This window comes from Gambusia affinis, linkage group LG08 (assembly GCF_019740435.1).
Source record: "Gambusia affinis linkage group LG08, SWU_Gaff_1.0, whole genome shotgun sequence".
Classification (NCBI taxonomy): Eukaryota; Metazoa; Chordata; class Actinopteri; order Cyprinodontiformes; family Poeciliidae; genus Gambusia; species Gambusia affinis.
The window spans coordinates 3338644-3356431 of NC_057875.1; the positions used below are offsets into that span (position 1 = coordinate 3338644).

The 17788-nt window shown below is 37.0% G+C and overlaps 1 long non-coding RNA gene across 1 annotated transcript in view; it reads right to left on the bottom strand.

Annotated features, from left to right (window-relative positions):
• LOC122836110 overlaps positions 1 to 7139 on the bottom strand; it is a 33396-nt gene extending 26257 nt beyond the window's left edge. The window contains exon 1 of the long non-coding RNA XR_006371408.1: positions 7059 to 7139. This is a non-coding gene — a long non-coding RNA (uncharacterized LOC122836110). The remainder of the gene's footprint in view (positions 1 to 7058) is intronic.
• Positions 7140 to 17788: the final 10649 nt, after the last annotated feature.

A 17788-nucleotide genomic window follows, 5' to 3' on the forward strand; every position in this document is an offset into this window, starting at 1 on the left:
TAAAACTGTTTAGCAACATTTTTCCATCGAACTGAGGCGCAGCTCCTATAATGAACTCAGCAGGTGTTTGCCAATTGCTGCAGGCTAGTCTGAAGGAGCTGGATGGGGGAGGACAGAAGCTCTGAAGCTTGGAAACTGCAGCTAAGAGGAGGAGCTGCACCTCGAAGGCGGGGCTAGCTCCGACCAGGTGTTTTGCACAGCTGAATTGTTGTCATGGAGATTAAACTCCAAGTATGTTTCTGATGAGGAAATAACGCTATAAAACAAATTAAAGCTGACAAAAGGTCAATTTTACGTGATACTGTTCCTTTAATATCAGATTGGTGCATCTCTAGTTCCACATCAACTGAATCCTTCAGTGGATTTGGTAATCTGGGTGAAAGGTCACTGCTCGTTTTTTCAGTGTGGCACAGTTCAGAGGGAGTTGCCTGGATTTTAATCCTGACAGTAAGACATGAAGAGCCGCTTGTTCCTGCACAGAAACCTCAGCCTCTCATGCTAATGCATTCAATCTGCAGAACGCTTTGATTTCTTCAAGGGCGCCTCAGACACGCCGCCCCCGCCGCATAAACACGACGACACAGATCTCTCTCTCTCCTTAATGCACAGTGAAGCTCGCTCGCCCTTGGTCTCTGCCGGGTCAGAGTCGAATCCTGGCCTGACGGTGTAAGGAGCGCCTCAGAGGTGAGTGGGAGTTGATTGAGTTTGCTCAGCTTCAGCTCATGGGACTGCAGACAATATTACAGGACACACACACACACACACACACACACATATACACACACACGAACACCTGAGGAGCAGCCAGCGACTACATACTCAATTTAATCAGAGCTTATGTCTATGGAAGTGAGAATATGTGACCTCCTCTGTTTCTGCTCTTTCCTGCGTCTCTTTCTGTTTCACTGTCTGATTCTGTATCATAAAGAAAAAGAAAAATAATACATGTTCATGTTTAAATTATGTTATTATGAACGCATGTTGGTTTGAATATGAAACGTGATCAGAGGAAGTCTGATGGCAGATAGAAACATTTACAAACTAGAGCCACGCTAAGAAAAAAAATTGAAAATTAAGAAAAAATAGTCATAATATTGCAAGAATTTGTACAAGAATAAAGTTATAAAATTACAAGAATAAAGTTTGAATAACAGAACAACATTGTAATATAAGGAGTATAGTCATAATAGATGGCTGCTAATGGTGGTTCAACACGGACTGAAAAACTTTAACTCCAAGCAGACTACATCTCTAAAACAGCCCAGCAAACTTACATGATTGGTCACAACTTCTGCTTGCTGATTGGTTTAAATTCTATCAGAAAAATCCAAGTCAATGGGATAAATTTCAGATTACTAAAGGAGTGAAATTCCGGATTAATTCCGGATGAGAATTGTGAAGATTCTCATCAAGCAGAATTACACAGGAAAAATCCCGTTTATCTAACTTTTCAAAAGGCAGATTCTTAAAAATTTTAGACAAAATCTCACGATAATCTACAGCTTGTGCAAAATAAATCATCTACAAAGAGTAACAGCCACTCAGAAACTAAAATTTGGGCTGCAGTTTTCATCCAGTGAATAGAAACTGATTTTTTTTTTTTGAGCCGTCATGAAACAAAAGGCTTAAACATGGAAAATTTTCAGAAGGTTTCACACTTTCTCTGCTTGTTTCGACAGAGAAAATGTTCAGAACTCCATATTTTTGTTATCATTAATTAGAAAAGAAATCGTCACAATTCAAAAAAAGAAAAAGAAAAAAAAAAGTGTGACCAAGACAACATGCTTGTGTGGGCGTGTGAAGGTGTCATGTTACTACATCAGCTTGGGATGGTGTTTGTGTTATTAAAATCTCTCTCAGGAATAAAATTCAGGTGTTTCTTTTTTTTACAGAAAAGCGTTCAGATTACCAGAGTCAAAATTTTCCTTTTGCCTCCATTACATCTTTTCCAAAATCCATCTCTTCCTGCCTCTTTGCAGCTTCATTCAAGCATAAATTTTAATAACTTAGAAAAGAAAAAAAAAGATTGGAAAAATGAGAGATCAAAAGATTTAAGTAAAAAAATTTTCTCCTCTGCAAGAAAAGCTCATAAAATTAGAATATCATGAAATAGTTCTATATATTTTGTCACTTCGCTTCATGCAGTGAAACTTGGATCCAGTGGAACATTTCAAGCATTTATTTCTTATAATCTTGATGATTATTGCATACAGATCATGGAAATGCAGTTTAATAAATGTTTAATATTGTCAAAAAAGGCAAGTAGTTTGTTAACATAAAATTGAGTGGATGGAAAACGGCTATTAGAGAAAGGTGCAACATGGATAACAAAAGCCTTGAGAGGATTGTGAAGAAAATCTGTTCAGAAATTTTGGGGCATTTGGAAAGGAGCGAGCAGGGCTTTAAAGCTGCAGTGTGTCATTTTTATAAAAATGTATTTATTTATTTATTTTACATATTTGTTGAAACTGTCTTGACTGTATGGATAATCTGAAAATATTGAGCTCCTCTGCCTTCTCCCACCGCTAACTAAAAACAACCAATCAGAGCCAGGAGGCGGGTTTTAGCGCTGTCAATCACTGCTCTGCAGCTAGCAAAGCCTATTTTGAATGCTAAGACCAGTTAACATAGCCACCAATATCAGCAGATAAATGTTTTACCTGTAACAGTAAGTTGATTCTCCACCATTAGCACATTTAGCAGCCAGTACATGAGGATGATTTACAGCACTAAGCCCCTCCTCCTGGCTCTGACTGGTTGTTTTTTCAGACAGCAGTGGAAGCTCAAGGAGGAGACGGAGGAGATCAATCTTTTTGTCTCAAATTGTCAGAAAATAGTGACAATTTTAAAAAATATGTAAAAAATAAAAATAAAAATTTTTAAATAAAAGTTACGTACTGCAGCTTTAAGACGGACCATACATCTGAGCTGAAGAGAAGCAGAACTGGATTGTGTAAAAGCAAAACATCATAAGGAAAAACGCACAAGTTGCATATATGTCTGAACGACCATGTAAAAAATAAATAAATAAATCAGATGTCAAAAAAAAAAATTAAAATAAAAAATTGGAATTCTACATTAAGGCCTGCAACGTGAACATAGCCTAAGAGAAAACATCCTTTTAAATCATAATTTTTCTCCTTTTTTGCTCAGTTCCTCTGAAGTTGAAGCTCTTCCTGCCACCCAGGATCATCGTCGACGTTCACTTTCATCGCAATCCCTCCGACTAACTACGAAAATGTGCAGCAAGAGTCACCTTTCCTTTCACCCTCTCTTTGCCTCTCTCGACCTGCCAGCCTCGGCTTGGCTTCCTCCCCGCTCCGTTCTCTCTAAAGGTGAACGGTAGCGGTCACTGTCGGCAGATTTGCCCAGAAAATTGAATCAGCCAGCAGGTCGGGGGGCCAGGAAGGCACAAGTGCCAAGCTTGCTGACGCTGATTTAATTTTGTGCATATGTGTGCGTCCCGATTTGTGTCTGTGTGCGTTTCGTATGTTTCCACCCTGCAGAGAAATGCTGCAGCCTGGTTTTATTTCTGTCTGAATGTGAAGAAACGTTTTGTCAGGCAAGAAGAAGAGGGACAAAAACACTTTCCACACCTTGCCTGTGTTGATCATCACTCGGAGCTGTTTTCTGTATAATAAAACCTCCAGAACAGATTATCATGATTATCATAATTTTTTTTGCTTTGTGAGAATTTTTTCTCTTTTTATGGCGATATCTGTGTTGAAATCTCAGTTTTCTGCTCTCCAATGGACCATTGTCTAATCATCGCTTAGCAACCTTTGAAAAGAGATTTTTGTGGAGGCTTGGACCCCTCAACGAAGCGCTGAGCGGTTAGGATCTGCATTTAAAACCTCAGAAATGACGCTTTCCTGTTCATCTGAAAGAGTTTTCCACAGGGCTTAAAAATGAAAGCTCCTATTTTTTCATATTAGATCGGATTTTAATGACGAAATTACAAATAACAGAGAATGCATCATGTAAATCATTTCTTCTGTAAGTATTAGTCAGGATATGAGAAATTTTGTTTAATTACAAGAATATAGTCATAAAATTAGCAGAAGAAAAATACAATTTTATCAGAGGAAAGTCTTAATTTGTTGTTATAAAGACTTTAGATTTACTGAGATCTGAAGTGATTCTTTCTTTCAAAGTCCTGTTACTGATAATGTGAGGCTGAAGTGTTAAAGTATTTTTTTATTTGTAAATTGTCTTAAAATGTTATTTTAAAAGATACTCAACATTCCCCATTTTCATTTTTGTTATTTTTTGTGTCAAACAAATCATAAAATTACCACTTTATTTTAGTAATGTTATGAGTTCATTGTATTATTATTTAGATTTTATTGTTATGCAAATTTATTCTAGTTTTACAACGTAAAATGTAGCGTAGCCCTAGTACTCCATCATAAAGTTGATTCAAATTCAAACTCCAAATAAATAGAATATGGAAAACAAGATGGCCACCCTGAGCTGGGCACAATACGGAAACCCAGAGAGTCCATTGGTGAAAATATATTTTATATATATATATATATATATATATATATATATATATATATATATATATATATATATATATATATATATATATATATATATATATATATATATATATATTGTCTAATTCTCAGATTTTCTGAAAATTAAATCTTCAAAAAATTTGCCTAATAGATTAAATTAATTTACCGCCCAGCTCCAGTTTCCACAGATGTTTCAGTTTGTTTTTTTAAATGCAGACAATATTTTCTACGTCTTCATGTGTATTTTATTTATTTATTAAGGTTCAGTTTGATACGTCACTGTAATTTCAGTTATACTGAATTGTAATCAGAGACATAGAAACACAAAGCAGAGGCAGAAGTGCAGCAAATGTCTGAGTTCGGAATAGAAAAAGGTCATCGACATAAAATAACATCACTAAGGTTGGAATAATTACTTGTCATGTTGTCAAAAGGTGCTTTTCTGGGCCACAATGGAAAATATCAAGTGACCAGGAAATAAAACTGCTACTATAATTAAAATAAATTACATGTCACGCAGTTAGAAAATGCAAAAAAAAAAAAAGTAGATAAAAAAAAATATCAACGTGCTCATTACATTAGTTTTTCCTCTCAGGTTTTATTTGTATTTTATAGTCAGCTTTGCTGTTTGAACTATGGAAAGAAATATTTCAGTTCAATTTAGCTAATAAATACTTTATTAAACGCAAAGGGAAATTTAAATGTTAGTTTATATTAACCAATTTTCTTCATAGTTGCTGATCAGTTGGTCACTTTAACCAGTAATGATAAAAATAAAGAAAATATTTAGTCTACAGCTGATTTTGTCTCAAATTTTTATAATCAGTTCATTAAAATTTTTAGAAAATTAGAAAATTGTAACACATTCACGTTTTTTTGTTTTATTTTGCTTTATTTTGTTTTTACTGTCTTCTTCAAAGGTTTTTGTGTCGTTTCCTTTAGTGGTTCTTGGTACAGCGCCACCACAGGCGAGGAGGGAAACAGTTTTTCAACGAGTTTGATTTATTTGACACAGAGTAAAAGAGAACTGCAGCAGCTTAAAATGTAACAAATGTTGCAGTTTTTGTCCTCAAAAGAACCAAATCTACTGGACTATCAGCTGTGAAAACTTGAATATTTTTAACATCAAATCTGACTCAAATATCTTTGTAAAATTTCTGCATTATCGCAGATTTCAAAGTCACAGCAGGAGGAAGTTGAGTTGCTGAAGAAATTATTTCCTTTTGTTGTGAATCTGAGACAGAAACAGAAAAAGAGAGAGACAGGCGTCTGCCACAGAGAGAAACAACCAACATCCAGACAAAAAGACGATGAGGTAGGAGATAAAGAGAGGCGCCTCAGGCTGTCAGGAGGACCAAAACAAACACCAGGCTCCATGTCGCCGAAGGGCCCGTTTCAGCCTGACTGACACTAAATTAGACCTTCCTCTGCTCAAATCAGAGCTACAAAAACACTGTCACAACATCAGCTCCACAGCTTCTGATTTACTGCCTCGCTCCTTTTCTCTTTCCACCTCACATTCATCCCTTTTCAGCCTGCCTCGGCACCACCTTTACATCCACCCTACAAGCCCCCCTCTTCATTGATTGTGCTGCCCTCTTCACCCCTTCTCACTCATTCATAATTGAACAGCATTAACTGCAGCGGAGGCCGAGCGGCGGTTTAATTAGCCGCACGGCCTGCAGAGACTCGGCCTGTACTTTCACTGCTGCAAAACATACATTTAACCGCAGAACAGAATTCAGAGTACTGCAGAGATCCAGCACTGTTTGGTCCTTGGAGTCGAAGGGAGGCTCTAATTTATTGGTGTTATCGGGCAAAAGTTCCATAATGACCTTTCAGGATCATGTAATTGAAGTGGTCTGAGTTGTCCAGCTTTGCTCGGCTCTTTTACAGACTTAAGGAGAAATCTGAACCCTGATACGGCCGTCTGAGATCTAAAACTTCACTTAAAGCCTGTTTTGGTTCCTTGAGGACTCCAAAATCAAGGCCAGATATCTCAGCTTAAAATATGGGAAAAAGAAACAGGAGAGTGATTTTCGGTTGCTTCTCTCATGCAACAGTTTAGAAGAAAGAACTAATTATGGATAATTAATAAACAGGCAAATATCTGTTTCATGTTTTTGCACATTAAAATAATAACAGACAGGTTACAAGCTCCTGCCGTTACCTTAAAGACTATTTACTACTAAGTGACACACAGAAATGTTATATCTAACTCAAGAAACCGCTTCTAAAGAAAAACAAAACTAATAAAAGATTTTCTATAAGAACTACTTAATAAACCAAATAAGAAGACATGGCTAAATATCTGCATTTTAACATGTTTCCTCACGCAGAAATGGCAGTAAACAGGTTACTAGCTTCTGCCGTTAGCTTAAAGGCTATTAGCTGGTACACAACTGACACACTGTGTATCAGTTGTGTAACATAGAAACGTTATGTCTAACTACTCATAAATTTTACAAAACAAAGAAGGATTTAATCTAAAATATCTTAACATTGTATAGACTATGATATTTTGATCAGCATTACCTGAAAATAGGAGGAAAGACTCGAGAGGGATTTCCAGTTGCTTCTCTTATGCTGCAGTTTAATCCAATGAGAGAACAGCGCGAAAGCCCCCTACTGGTGAATGTGGTCACTACCAATCAATCCCACAAAAGGCTTACTAGCTGATTACCGATGTATTGATTTTAATTTTCTTAAATAAAATGATTCAAACATTAATATACAACATGAAAAATATATACACTAAACATTTTATTTTTGTATTTACATCGTTTTTAGGCTTACATGAATTAATATTTATTCTGAACCTTTTTTTTACTGTCCATTCTTCGTATAAAATATACTGTATAAAATATTTTAGAACTGCACTAGAGATATAATAATAGTTTTTCAACTTATCACACATCTCACATTCGACCCTTAAAAACAAATCTATACCATCAGATTGGGATTTTTGATTTATTCTCACTTATTAATCAGGCCAATTTATTATTTGGCCCTAGAGGTAAAGAAAGTGTTAAATCCAGTGTATGAAGCAGACATGACAGAGAGATGATAAAACATTGACAGGTAGTTTTTCATGGCCCCGGCTTATAGACATTCGGAGTGCTGCACCAGTTTGTCCAAAACGAAAAGTGACACACCTGGTTGTGCAACTAATGAAAGACAAGAGAGCTGGAGAGCAAAGAGGAGACTCTTCCTCATTTTTCTTCGAAGATGTCAGCTGAGACACCAACAAGCAGCCGGTCTGTTACTTCCCAGACAGATGACAGAATCAAATGAAGACAAAAAATAGCACTGACACCTTCAGTTCACAGAGATGGAAAAAATTAAATCAGTGACAGTGTGCCCTCAGAGCACGGCGGCAATATTTTGATGGCTGATAGACCCCAGAAAACACCAAACTTAAATAAAAATCTGAAACCCCACACAGATCTTTCCCTGGATGATATATTCTATATCTCAAATATATTTACTCACTCAAAACACTGCAAGTCGAACTATCTTGGCTTTATTCGTAGAGTTTGTGCACACAAACAAGGAATTTGGCTTCAGCTCCACTTTGCTTTCATTGAAGACATTTGAAATGTAATGCAGAAAACAGGTTTTCTTTCTAGTAAATATGTTTATATCCAATAGGAAGACGAGGCTGAATCAGTGTAGAAATGGGTGGTATCGAGCTGTTTAGTGTTCAATGGAAAAACAACCTTGACGACAGATATTATTTCTGTGGCAGCTGGGTTTTTGCAAACAGCGCTCCAAAGTGTGGCCATTTACGGCCCTCTGGATAATTTTGTTTGGTCACTTCAAAATTCAAGAAAGGAGAAAATTAATTATAGACAAATAAAATCTTCAAACATTTATTCACATTGGTAAACGACATAGTTTGGGGTTTTTTTTCATTAGAGGTGACCTACTATGGAAAATTCACATTTTTGATTGTTTTTGCGCTTCTATTTGGGTCTTGCCTCTAAAAACAGCCTAACCGCTTAAAGTAAAACCAATAGCCGTTTTTTTGGTAATAAGTTAATATTTTTTGGTTTCTGGAAAATGAGGCGCTTCAAAAACCTTCAGGATGTAAAGTCACAAATCAGCAGGCACTGCCTGTTTCCTAGCAACCCCACCAGAGTTCCATCCGTTTCCTAGCAACCCCACCAGAGTTCCACCCGTTACCTAACAACCACAGCAGAGATCCAGCACGGTTTGGTCAGCTGGTTTTACCGCTGTATGTGCTCTATAATGGCTGCTGGAAAAGGCAAGAGTTTTGTTGTTGACTTACCATCCAGAAACCACTCACTGCATTCTCATTGGTTGTGCAGGAGGCTCCACTTCTGCTTTTCAGAGATGGTTGTGTAGAGACGCATCTGTTTGCCGCCATTTTTCACATGTGAGTGTAAACGTTGAGTTGGGGGGCGGCACAAGTTGAGCTTTTCTACAGCAAATTGTGATGATTTGGGAGTCTAATTAGGTTGCAACCCCAAAGTTCAATCCTGGGGCCTCAAGATCAGCTGCCATAAATATGCAGATGATACGCAGCTCTATATTACCGTGCCATCAGGTGACGCCGAACCCATCCAGACACTGAACAAATCAATATGTGGATTGTCCAACATTTAATAGGACAAAAGTCTCATAAAGTGTTTTAGTTGGCTCTAAATCCAGTTTAAATCAAAAAAATATGAAAATAAGGAGTGCATATGTGACTTGTGGGTTTGTTAACCCTGTGACCTGAGGTATGGAAGGGGAAATGGATGATTTTGGCACAGAAAAAGTTGTAGAATAGGGTTTGCTTTTTATTTTACCAAAACTGTATTTCTGTGCTGAGCTGTGAGTAAATTCTCATCCCGGTTCTGTGGTTGTTATATTCCTCCAGAGTCTTAAACCCGGTAATGCCAGCGTTACTGGATTTTGTTCGACATTTAAAGAAAGATGTCTCACCTGGAATGAGTCGTCGCCGTCTTGTAAAAGGTTTTTCATATCTGGAAAATGTAATTCCTCAAATTACGTTGCAGTACTTCATGCCGTCAGAACAAAGTTTGCAGCAGCTGATATTAGTTTAGTCTCAGCGTGAAGGGCTGAGGCTGCGCTTCACATTTATCTTTATAACCGGAGTCTGTGCAGCATATGCAGACCGCCAACTGTGTTCGCACTGTAAATGTGTGTGCCGGCAGATGTGTGTATTTGTTGGGGCTTGAAAATGTGAAGGTAGGTGGTGTGTATTCTCTAAACATCAATGAATAGTTTGTCCTTCGTGTGCAGCAGTCGGAGACAAAATTGAATCTTTCCTTTTCATTCCTGCTGGATGTCTGAATAGAGTAACATGCTTCACTCTTTCTGTTTCTCTCTCCTCAACAGAACGCCAAACAAAGGGCAGCTTTCAGCTTTTAATTGAAATACTGGGTTGCATAAAATGTGACACACTCACACAGAAGTATTCCAACACAGAAGAAAACAGACATGCAGCTTTCAGACCCGACGTATGAATCTGTCCTCACTCCAAGGCCGTCAGATGCTGCTGCGTTCTCATGAACTCTGGTCTGCTGCATTTTCTAAAAGCTTTTCTGGACTACAGGACTGGCTCACCTCATATTTTTTATTTTAATCTGTGCTGGAAAACAGTTCAGTTTCCAAAGCAGTTAAAGACGGAGGAATCTGCAGCAACAGTAGCTGCGATTACATTACAGATTTTGACAAATCTACGTTTATATTCTAATGTCAATAAAAAAAACACACTTTTGCAATTGCGGCGTTTTTGTTCCATAAGAAATAAAATCAAAATCACCACACATGCGCTGTAAAAACACAAAATTTTACCAAGTATTTTTGTATCTTAGTACTTGAAATAAGACAAAACTAACTTACAGGTAACTTTTCAAGAAGATGTGGGAGTTTTTTTAAGGAAATAATTTCTCAATATTAATAAAAAAGTGCTAGAAAATTTTACTTTTATCATTGGAAAAATGTCTTGTTTTCAGTAAAATAATCTGTCAGTGGAACTAGTATTTTTTCATCAATATTAAGGAAATATTGACTTAAAACAAGCCACCAAATGTTGTAAGTTAGTTTTGTCTTAATTTAAGTGTAATACGATATTTGCACCAGAAACTATTTCAAAATTACTTGGTAAGATTTAGAGAACGACTAGAGAAATGGCTGGGTGTTTGAGATCCAAATGGAAGCACAACAACGTGGAAAATGTGAGTTTTAAATAAAAAGTCTCTTAAACATCTATTAGAGGTTAAAAATGTAACAGAACTTTAAAGGTGCCTCCAACCGAGACGATTCTGCAGAACACAAAACACAAGATATCTGGTTCCAGCCCCTACATCTTGCTTAGAGGTTACTTCTAATTTATTTTTGTCTCATTTAAAGCACACTAACATATTTGTACCAGAAACTAGAGCAAAAATAGTTGGTAATATTGTGTACCAAAAGCAGAGGAAATAAACTTGTTTACAAAAAAAGCTACAATTATGGCAGCAACAGTGGCTTGCACTGAACTTTTCCATATTTTTTCACATTACAACCACAAACATAAACATGTTTCATTGGAATTTAATGTGGAAGACCAAAACAGAGCCAAACAATTAACAGAATATTCAAAACATTAGAGCGCAAATATCTTAGTACATTTGAAATGTTACAAATATAACTGAGAATTAAGATATAGGAGATATAGGAGCTTCCTTTAAGTCAGTAATTCCTTAATATTAATAAAAATGTGACTTGTTATATTAGCAGATTATTTAACTCGTAACAAGACATTTTCCCATGTTGTAAGTGGAATAATCTGCCAGTGAAACCAATACGTTGTGTCCTAAAACAAGCTGCTATATCTTGCTGAAAAGTTACTTCTCAGTTAGATTTGTCTTGTTTCAAGTGTAATAAGATATTTGCATCAGAAACTAAAATACTTGGTAGGTTTTGAGGTGTTTTTACTCCCCTTTTCTCAGAGAGCAACTAATTGGCTTCAGAGGTCTTTGTCTCATCTTAGTGCAAAAAACTTTTTATCAAAAAGTTTCCCTCCCTCGGTGGAACCAGCTGCCATCTTTGCTAAAAGTCGTTAACATCATTATGGAGGAATTTTTACCTGTTCTTCTTTGCAGAACTGTTGAACAGAAAGACCCGTCACAGGGAGGGTGAGTCTTTTGAGAAAGAAAAATCTTTACAATCCGTTACAAGTTCACCAGTGGACACTTTTCCTTCCTCTAACAATCTTCCAACCCGAACAGACCTGTGAACAAATGGTTATGAAAGATTTACTATCATCTCAGTCATGACTTTGTGTTATTTTCTTCAGAGATTAAGAAGCAGTTTTGTCAAAGTCTTTGAGAATAGATTGAAATCCATCAACACCATAAAAGAAGTTGGTAAATTTCCTAGTGGATCCATAACACGTCTAAACCGCGTTTCGTTTTATCTTTGTCCTCCATTTTTAGCTTCTCTCCATCTCACTCCTCCTGACCTCTTTCCTCATTATCCTCTTCAACCAGAAAAATAAATAAAAAAGAAACACTGACCCTCATGCTCTCTGTCTTCCTTCTCCAATCCTTTCTTTCATCAGCTGCTTTTCTTTTTCAGGATTTCAGAGATCACTTACAATCGCCCTTTGGTTTCAAACTGGCATTCTGCTGATGCTAACAAGCCTTCTGCATAGAAACTGAAGTTTTTTTCTCCTCCTGTGCAATGTGACAAACGGAGTGCTGAGGAGGAATAACTAAAATCTAAAATGCCAAAGAGCGGCTTTAAGATGACAAGGCTAAATTGGCTATTATTTTTCCTTCCTGTCCTTTCCAATCTGTCTCCATCTGCAACTCCACCAATTCCAGTATTTTACTTCATTAAGGAAACCACACACGTCTGTTGCTCGTGTGCATTTGTGTTGACTAACACTTTGAGTTATAATCACTGAGAATTTGAAGTCATAAATGCTCAACTGAAAGGGAGTTTCAGTTTCTTGTTTCTTGGTCAAGTTGGGAATGTTTGCGTTGGAGTGAAGGCTGCAGAGCAGGAGTAACAACGATGAAACTTCGGCTCACCTCTGGCTTTTGTTAGTCCTCAACTTTCTCCTCCAGGGGTGTCCAAACTTTTCACTCTGTGGGCCAAAGTCACCAAGTTGACAAAACTGATCGGCCCTATTTTTTTTCCAGTTAAAAAAGCTAGATCGTTTCATTTTTGTGATTTAAGCGAGCAATATTTCCATGAAAAAGAAAGATTCTTTACAGAAAACTTTAGTGTTCTAACTTTTTAGGTTGAAACAAAACATTTTAAAGAGAAAGAACTTAATGCAAGTTCCTATCTCTTGCTGAAAAGTTATAAGTTAGTTTTGTCTTATTTCAAATGTTATTTGATATAAAAGATATTTGCACTACAAAGTAGACCAAAAATACTTGGTAAGATTTTGTGTTTTTGCAGTGTAGGAAATGGTTTTAGTCAAACTCAACAGCAAAAACAAGAACTTTCGATTGAAACCCTCACTGTTTTCACCAAGTTTAATGACTGAGTGCCAAACTCTGCTGAGTAAAAAGTTTCTGGATGTTTGTGGTCCAACTTACTATAATATTAAAATCAAAGTAAAAAACAAGTGACTCATAAACGAAAAATTATTTTGTGGTACCATTCCTAAACCCCAGTCGGGGCCACAAAGTGTTATTCCAAGAGCCGCAAATGGCCCCCGTGCCGCACTTTGAACTCACCATTTGCTCACTCCTACTCCGTATTTTTGCTCAAATGAATCGCATCAGAACTGGAAAGACAAGATGTTGGATACAAGAATTAAAAATGAGTTTCATCTTTATGCCTGGTTCACCGTTCAAGATTTAAAAAGGGAACATATTGTTAAGAAAATTTAGGTTTTAGACATTTCTTATTCTTCTATTTGGGTTTCAACTGTTTCTAAAAACAGCCCACGCACTTAAAAGAACAATCAGCCATTTTATAATTAATGTAATCAATCAATCAAACTTTATTTGTATATCACATATCAGCAGCAAGGCATTTCAAAGTGCTTTACATCAAATCAAACACAAAAACACAATGCAACATAGAATCAACATCAAAAACACAACATCAAGTCAGATTCCGTCAACAAATTTGCAATTGATTACGTTTCAAATACAACTCTAAACAAGTGGGATTTTAGTTGAGATTTAAAGGAAGTCAGTAAAACAATGCATTAATTATCAAAACAATAATTTAATGTTTTAATGTCTAGAAAATGTTTCAAAACCCTCACGATTTTAAGTCACATTCAATGGGCAATGCATTGTTACCTAGCAACCGCACCAGAGTTCTGCCTGTTACCTAGCAACCCAAGCTGAGTTTGGCTGTTTATGCTGTACAATGGCTGCTGGAAAAGACAAGTGTTTTGTTGTTGACTTACCATCCAGAGACCAGCTGTTGCATTCTTGTTGGTTGTGCAGCAGGCTCCACTTTTACTTTTCAAAGATGTACGGTTGTATGATTGTGCATCTGTTTGGAGCCATTTTCACATGCGTGGGCAAACGTTGAGTTGGACGGTGTGGCCAGCAGCAGCTTAATGGGACTTAAAGTGACAAGACGCCCTAAAATAGCTCAAGTAGGAAGACAGATTATCACAGAGAACATTATCTCAGAATGATTTTGTGTAAAAGATGTAATTAACATGTTTTACATAGACCTAAACTGTTCAAGAAAGCATAAAAGTTCACCTTTAAAGTTATTGGTTAATTTTCAAATCCTGAGTGTGTGTAGTGTCCGAAAACTACACATCACACTTTATATGAAAGATGGGAAATCTCCAGAAATCTTTTGAGACCAAACGTGAGTTCAGAGTAAACAAACATGGCCGACGGGGAAGAAGCGATGGAAACAGTTTGGGGATTATTTTTAACAAGAAAAAGCAAAACAAAGAGACGTCTCCGATATCCACCGGACATTTTGGTCCGCCATGGCAGCTGCTTTCTCTTCTGCCTTTTGGGTTCGCCTCTGTGTTTCTATTTAGGAAAAGGGAAAAACTTTTTTAAAAATATGATGAAACTGAACTATATTTTAGGTTTGGAAGGCATTCTCAGCAATTTACTTTACAAAAAAGTTTTTTTAAACTGGTTTTGTGACTGAAATCGAATAACTGGTGATATTTCTCCCAATTTTTCCTTCTAAAGTGTCACCGGTCTGTCCATGACTGTCAGTAAATGTAAACAAGTGCATCAGGGGAGGATATCTGGATGCTGACCCCGACTTCTTCAACCTTTGACCCCATGATATTTGGCCTCAGTGGTGCTGCATCAGTTTTAAAAGTCAGAGAGAGCAAACAGACAGAAGACAGCAAACCCTCGGAGGAACGTCCATCAGAAAACTGCTGCATGAAGGCAGAAAAGGGGAGAGGAGCAACATTTTCCAAGATCACATTGATTATGTTGTCAGAAACACATCAACTATAGAAGCTGATTTACCTTCAGCTGAGGGTTTTGCTAGTTGTTGGCTTGTTTCTCATCTCATTTTGCCTCGAAATTCTGAATAACAGTTGTTTCTTTACCTTCATCTTCTGTCTACATGTGTAAAACTTCGGTTTTAGGAGTTGAAGAGGCTCAGCTTCTTCCCAAGAATCACAAATCATTCTTAATTATTATCCTCCGGATCCACAACAAAGAGAAAATATTGTAATGAGGCTCTTCGCTGCTTCCCTCTGCACATTGCCACTGAGGTGAACACTCATTTTTCAGACTTGCATTTGCATAAAATTCTCTTCTTTTTTAAGTCGGTGCTGCCAAAAGTGATGAAGTGCACGCAGGACCGCGGAGAAGAAGAAAGAATGGATGGAGGAAAAGAAAGACGGTTTAAATAAATGGGGGGAAAACACAACTTGTCCATGGAACATCTGCAAAAGAAAAAAATAGTCGGGCAGTCAAGAAAACGGGAAGAAGCATCGGTGACGGTAAAAGCCGAAGATGAAGAGATGGAGAAAGAATGTCAGATCTGATTTTAGCACGATAATGAAGAGAGAGAGAGGAGAGGTGGAGATAATGTGAGTGGGACAGATAACAAACCGAGGAGGCTGCAGGCGGGAGGCTGTAATGGACTTCTGAGTGGAGTAAAGAGAGATAGATTTACGCTGAGAAAGGGACGAGTGCGGGGGGAAACAGCGACGGCGTGATAGAGTGTTAAGTGGAGGGCTAAATTGTGGCCTCGCCTGTGCTGGTTTTTATAAAGCAGTCAAGAAAATGGTGTTTAAATTTAATAGGCAGATGTAGTACCGCGCACTCACAGAAAACACTCAGGTTCAAGGCGGATCGGCTGGAGAGTTTCAGCCTCTGCAGAGGAGAATCAGACAGCAGGCAAGTCTGAGGATGCAAAGCAGAAACATCCGCCCAGCTGGTTGGAGTCATTTAGAAAATTAACGGAAAAATAAGCCAATCCATGAAGTTAAAGATTTTAAAAAGAAGATACAAACCAGGGACAAGAATGAGGTGAGACACCAAGATGACAGGCAAAAGAGCTTGGAAGGAAGGATCTGGAGAAAACTGGCTGGCTTTTAACGTCTGGGGAGGAGACCACCAGCTGTGTTTCCACTGGCTATATAACTCTGCAATTGCACATTTCAAAAATAAATTAGCTAAATGGAAACACCCCAATTTAAAACAAAAAACAAGAAAACTCTCATTCTTCAATAAAATGTTTTGGCTAAAAAAAACACTTTTTTCACATCATACGAGTCACATAAACAATAACTGGAGGTTTCTACAGTCAGAAATGATCCAAAGAAAACAACCGACGTCACTAACAAAACACAAAGATTCACACATCATAACTGTAAACAGTCCAGGAAAACCCAAAACACACCAACTAAACATTTGATCAAAAAGGAAAACTTTTTGATCAAATGAGTTTTTATCAAATTTTACTTATAATCCTTTAAATCAAGGCTTCCACCTTTTGAATCAAAATAAATGTAACTTTGAGCAACATATCTGATGTGTATTGATGATTTTAACGACGTTATTCTGCAAAATTCAACGTTTCCTACTGGTTTCACAATGAGTGACTTTATGATGCTTTTATTTAAAAAACAATTTGTGTGTTTTTTATGATGTGAAGCACTTTGAATTGCCTTGTTGCTGATTTATGCTATACAAATAAACTTGATTGGTGAATAAATATTAAACTGACTAGTCTAGTCACATGATTTGTATGATGTGAAAAATGTTTCCTTTGCAGTTTTGTGAAATAAACTGATTATAATACAGCTAAAATACCTCATGCTAGCACCAAAACCTATCAATAAATGAGGGGTTTTGTTTTGTTTTGATTTGTGATTTCATTAAAAAAATGTATTTTTGAAATGTGAAATGGAACAGCTATATAGCCGATGGAAACAGAGCTGGTGATCTTAAAATCCAGTCAGTTTTCTGCAGATCCTTCTGTTTCCTACAATCCTCTTCTGCAAATCATCTTGGTTTCTCACCTCCTTCTCATTCAGTCTTCTTGTTGTCATCTTTGGTTTGTATCTTCTTCTTAAAACTTTCATCTTAAATATGCAACACCTTTTCTCAGAGGTCTGCAGATATTCACACACCCCCAAACAAACTATCTAGGCAAACGAACTAGAGTTCAATTAAATCGGACAGGACTGGTGTGAATGCATCCTAAGGCTTTACTGGGCATTATCAAACTCTCTCATTCTGTACTTTTCTCTCTAAATATCCTCTGCACCATATAATCTTACTTTGTAACACAACAGGCTACCCTGACAAATCTGCCACAAAGGTCACACTAAATAAGTTACAATCTGTTCTACTGTACCTGTGCTCAGAATCTCAAAGAAACACATTAAAGAACAGAAATTTAATCTCATCCCTTTTCAAATTGATGTTCTTGTTCGTAATGTTACTTCCTTGTTGGCAATGGACCATGTGCCCCCTTAAAAAAGAAGGTAATTATCCACCTTGGTATAACTCAGAGCTGCTGACTTTTCAAGCAGAACATTGAAAATCTGAGAGAAAATGGCGTTTTTCATATAGAGGAGTCATATTTAACTTGGAGAATGAATCTATTGCTTTACAAAAAGTCACTTTGAGAAGGAAGAACATTGCATTTTTCATCATTAAAGCTGCAGTATGTAGCTTTTACTAAAAAAATATTTTTTATATATATATTTTAAATCCATATTATGTCATGACAGTATGATATGAGACAGATAATGTGAAAAAATGGAGCTCCTCGGCCTTCTGCCAGTACTAGTTGCAGAAATACGTCACTCAATCAGAAACAACCAA